This window comes from Nannospalax galili, unplaced genomic scaffold, assembly GCF_000622305.1.
Source record: "Nannospalax galili isolate Female #2095 unplaced genomic scaffold, S.galili_v1.0 scaffold517, whole genome shotgun sequence".
Taxonomy (NCBI): domain Eukaryota; kingdom Metazoa; phylum Chordata; class Mammalia; order Rodentia; family Spalacidae; genus Nannospalax; species Nannospalax galili.
The window spans coordinates 1,666,066-1,671,473 of record NW_008340098.1 but is presented as its reverse complement, the minus strand read 5'-3'; the positions used below and the strand labels follow the sequence as shown (position 1 = coordinate 1,671,473).

General features: G+C 42.9%; 1 protein-coding gene across 1 annotated transcript in view; it reads right to left on the bottom strand.

The window, feature by feature from the left end:
- Nucleotides 1–5,408, bottom strand: part of Trim54 (tripartite motif containing 54) — a 26,127-nt gene that overhangs the window by 19,497 nt on the left and 1,222 nt on the right. The gene's annotated exons all lie outside the window — the stretch shown is intronic.

The following is a 5,408-nucleotide window of genomic DNA, read 5'->3' as shown; positions in this document are numbered from 1 at the left end:
TCTCTCTCTCTCTCTCTCTCTCTCTCTCTCTCTCTCTCTCTCAATTTCCCTCTATTTTTACACAGGGCCTCATATAAACTCACTATGTAGTGCCAAGGATGACCTTGAACTTCTGATCCTCCAGTTTCTATCTCTCAAGTGCTAGAATTACAAACACGTGCTACCCCATCTGTTTTTGTGATGGTAGAAATCAAAATCAGGGCTTTGTGCACACTAGATAAACACTCTACCAACTAAGCTATATCCACAGTCCAGAAGGCCTCTTTCTCTGTAAGTCCCTCCTTAGCTGGCCCTCCTCCAGAGCAACTTTCTTCCAGTACTTTCTGGCCTTCTACTAAAGGCATTTCTGACAACAGGTTGCTTCTCAGAAATAAGTGCCCACAGCAAAGTGGGGGCGGGTACAAAAATACACCGAAGGCTTGCTTTAAAGCAGTTTGGATGTGAATAGAGTTTACAAATACAGAAACACATGGGAAGATGTTTGTGTCAAATTCCCACACCAACAGCTTTGCTCTCGTCAAAATTCTTGGTAGCTGAGTGGGCGCAAATGTGGGGAAAGAAGGTGGGAGAAATTACATGGGGTTAATGTCATATTTTACAGCTTTCTGTTTCAGATCAGAGAAAGAATGTTACAGCTCTAAGTAGAATTATAATAGCAGCTGAGTTGAATAGGTATGAGGGACAAGGGCTTGAAGGTAATAAAGTAAAATGCAAAGCTAACCTGGGCATGGTGGCAAACAGCTGTAAACAGCACCAGGGAAGTTGAGGCAGGAGAAGTGCTGTGAGTTCGAGACCAGGCTCATCTACATAATAAGTACCACATCAGCCAGGGTTATATAGTAAGATTCTATCTCAAGCAACAACAACAATAACAAACGTAGCATGTAAAAATGAAGATAAATGTGTTGTGTGAGTCAGGATTACATTATGGATGGTTTCCCTAAATCCTTTATCCTGTTTAACATTTTCCCATTTTTGTTTTTGATTTTTTTTTTGAAACAGTGTCTCATGAAGCTCAGGCTCATCTCCAACATATTATACAGCTAAGAACAACCTTGAATGTCCCATCCTTCTGCCTCCATCTCCTGAGTGCTGGGACTATGGGTGGTACTACTGTTCCTGGTTTATGTGCTGTTGAGGATCAAACCCAAAGCTTGTACATGGTAAGCAAGTACTCTACCAACTGAGCTGTATCCCCAGCCTAACATGATTTTATGAAATCACAATTCCCCCAGCAAGTCCTGGAGAGCAGAAACTGGAAGCAGCTAAATATTTTAGCAGATGGATTCAACTGACTGTGGTCTAGTCATAACAATGGACACTATACAGCTCTTTAAACAGAAAACATAGCTGGGTGTAGTGATACACACCTTGAATCTCAGCACTCAGGAGGAAGAGGCAGGCAGATCTCTGTGAGATTGAGGCCAACCTGGACTACATAGCAAGTTCTAGGCCAGCTAGGGCTACAGGGAATCCTTGTCTAAAAAAATAAGCCAAAATAGAGGGTAAAGGTGCTTGCTTTGCAAGCCTGGCAACCTTAGTTTAATCCCTGGAACTCACATAATGGTGGAAGGAGAGAACCAACTCCATTAAATCATTCTCTGACTTCACACATGCCCTCACCCCACAGTAGTAATAATGATAAAAGCTAAAATAACAATGATAAAACAGAAGATAGAAGTTAATGCATGGATAGGGAAGAATTAAAAGAAAGAATGAGTGAACAAACATGATTAGTCTAGTATAAGCATATCTGTACAAGCAAACACGTACCTAAGCATGGAAGTTTCTAGAGTTTCAGGAAAGTTAGTTATGGTTGCCTGTATTTGTTGAAGGGAATTAAAGATCTGAAGTTAGGGCAGATTCATTTTTCATGCTATAAACTCCTAAGGTGTTTCATCAGGCATGGTGGCACACACCTTTAATCTCAGCACTCGGGAGGCAGAGGCAGAGGCAGGCAGATCTCTGAGTTCAAGGCCAGCCTGGTCTACATAGAAATTTCCAGGCCAGCTGGGGCTTCAGGAAGACCCTGTCTGAAAAAACAAAAAATATTTGCCTGCTTCTGACTACTGAGTGCTGAGATTAAAGGTATGGGCTACCACACCCAGTTTACACATAATATTTTAAATGTGATATACTGTGTCATTTTTATAACTGTTAACTTTCTAGGCAATGTTCTAAAGGTTTTCTTTCTAAGTGGTTTAAAGATATAAGAACTGAAAGTCCTATTCTTATCCATACTTAGAAAACAGACAATCTGATTATGCCTAGAGTTGTCAAAATGTGGAGGCAATGTGTGAGAAACTAAATATGCTCATCTTTCAGACAGAGCTGTTGAGATGTATAGACATAGGTGCAGCTGGGTAACTGGGTCAGCCTCCCCCAAGCCCTCCCAAATAAAGCATTGAGGGGTAGCTGTTCTCTCTGCTCCCCATGGAAGGCCTGGTACTCTACACTTTTAGACCCACAGAACCATTCCAGAGCCCTGGGAATCATGTTACCTCCCAAATGGTATGCACAGACTTGCGTTATATTTGTTTGTTTTTTAAGACTTTGGAGTCTCATGTAGCCTAGGCTGGCCTCAAATTCACTATGCTTTTACCTCTTGAATACTGGGGTTACAAGTGTGCACCGCCATACCCATTTTATTTGGTGCTGGGATTGAACCCAGCACTCACCAGCTGAGCTACATCTCTAACCCCTCATTTGTTTGTTTCTTTGTTTGTTTTTGTTTTGTTTTAAAGACAGGGTCTTGCTACATTTCCCAGACTCCCCTCAAAACTCATGAGCTCGGGGCTGGAGAGGTGGCTCAGCAGTTAAGAGCACTGGCTGTTTTTGCAGAGGACTTAGGTTTGGGTCCCAGAACCCACATGATGGCTAACAACTATTCATAATTTCAATTCCAGATTATCCAACACCTTCTTCTGGCCTCTGCAGGCATTGCATGCACATGGTATACTTACATACATGCAGGAAAAACACACATAAAATAAAATAAAAACAAAAACAAACTTACGGGTTCAAGTGATCTCTCATTTCAGCCTCCCAAATAGGTGGAACTACAGGTGTGTACCACCACATCCAGCTCTTGTACAGGGTTGGACACAAATTATTCCTGGATCTCTCTCAGCCCAGATTAGTATTCTAAAGCTTCAGTGTTCTGCCTTGAACAAGGGAGGTCACTTAATCCCCTTCTTGATGGATGGTCCATTCCTGGTCTTTCTTATGGCATATCAACATTCCTGCCCATTTTTATAGGACACTCTCCTTAGTTTTCCAAACTTCTCTTTGACTTCACATAGTTCAGGTTCTTTTTTTTCTGTAGCCCCAACTGACCTGGAACTTGCTATGTAGAACAGGTTGGCCTTGAACTCACAGAGATCTGCCTGCCTCTGCCTCCTGAGTGCTGGGGACTAAAGACCTGTGCCACCACACCTGACATAGTTCAGGTTCTAATAAGGGAATATTTCATATACATTCATGGGAAAGGATGGCAACATTTTTTTGCTGTTCCTTCCCAGACATCTTAGCCAGAACTACCTCAGTTACTTAGACCATAGGAAAAACCAAGGTTGTAGGCAAGGCGAAACCTCTCACATAGGACTTGCTCTAATAGCCCAGGCTGCCCTCAAACTCACTCAAATCTGCTGCTTTATTAGCCTAGAAACTGGGATTACAGAAGGGTACCACCACTCCTAGCAAGGAAGATTATTATTATTAATTTGGGGGGGGGCTTTGTTCATGATAGAATCTGGCTATGAGCAGGCTCAACACTAAGTCTAGGCCCTTAGATGAGGAAATCCAAGGTTTGGAGCCAAATAATGGCAGGTTTGGATGCTCAGAAGAAAAAGAGATGGGGATGATGGCAGGAGAGACTTCAGGGTGCTGGCCATTTAGTAAAGGTGGCAAAGAGAAGACAGATATGGCTTGAGGGTACAGGGTGTGATGACCTAACTTAGCTAGCCCATTCATTTCCCTCAAGCATGCTGCCCCAAGGAGCCTCAAGGACTATTTTCTCAGTGAAGCTAAAAATCACTTTTATTGGGGCTGGAGAGCTGGCTCAGTGGTTAGGAGCACTTGCTATACTTTCAGAAGCCCAGAGTTCAGTTTCCAGAATCTATGTCAGGTGACTCACAACTGCCTGTAACTCCAGCTCCAGAGGATCTGATGCCATCTTCCTGACTCTGTGGACACCCATAAGCACGTGCACATATAGACACACATATGCATAAATGATAAAAAATGAATCTTTAAAAAATCATTTGCCGGGGCTGGAGAGATGGCTCAGTGGTTAAGAGCACTTGCTGCTCTTGCAGAGGACCTGGGTACTGTTCCTAGTATTTACATGACAGATTTACATCTCTAACTCAGTTCTAGGGATTTAGAAATGTTCCATGAGCACCAGGCACATAGGTAGTGTACATACACATATGCAGGCAAAACACTCATGAAAGGAAAGATAATTTTAAAAAATTACTTGTATTGTGGCTGGTGTCATAGCTAGATGGTAGAATACATGTTTAATGTGCACAAGGCCTTTGGTTTAGTCTCCAACACCGAAGGGCAAGGGGTAGAGGAGGGGTGGAGAATACTTGTGCTCAATGCATTTTCTCATAGTTTGTAAAACATAAGAATCTTTTGTTTTCCTTTTTTGAGACAAGGTCTTGCTATATAGCCCTGGCTAGACTGTTATACTTGTTAGGTAGATTAGGCTAATCTCCAACTTGTGCTGGGAAATCCCAAGTGCTGGGATTGAAGGCTTATGCCACAGACCCTGGATCCTGACAAGAATCTTATTCCTGATGCTCCTAGCACAGACTTACACACCAAGACAGTCAGCTCTGATGTATTGGGAAGTTTCACTTTCTCTGCAAGGTCTCGTGTTTGTGCATGTGCACCCCTTCACTCTCCCTTACCTCTCCTCTGATTCAGTCTATAGCCTCCTCAAGCCTCTGCCAGTGACACAGAGCAGGAAAGCAAGCCCATTTATTTATAAACCATTCTGGTATGTATATTTGTCTGTTTGTTTGGTACAGGGTTTCATGTAGTCCAAGCCAGCCTCAAACTCTCTGTGTAGCTGAGAGACAATGAACTCCTGATTCTCTTGCCACCATCTTCCAGGTTCTGTGATTACAGGCACGAGTCACCATGCCTGGCTTTTTTTTAAGATTTAATTTTCATAATTTGTGTGTGTGTGTGTGTGAATGAATGCTACATGTGTGCAGATGCCTGTGGTGGCCAGAGAGGGCATCTGATCCCCTGGAACTGGAGTTACAGGCAGTTGTGAGCTGCCTGACATGGGTGGTGGGAATCAACCTCAGGTCCTCTGGAAAAGAAGTAAGCACTCTTTTTTTTTTTTTTTTTTTTTTTTTGGACAGGGGTCCCCCTTAGACTTTGGTGGCCCGGGC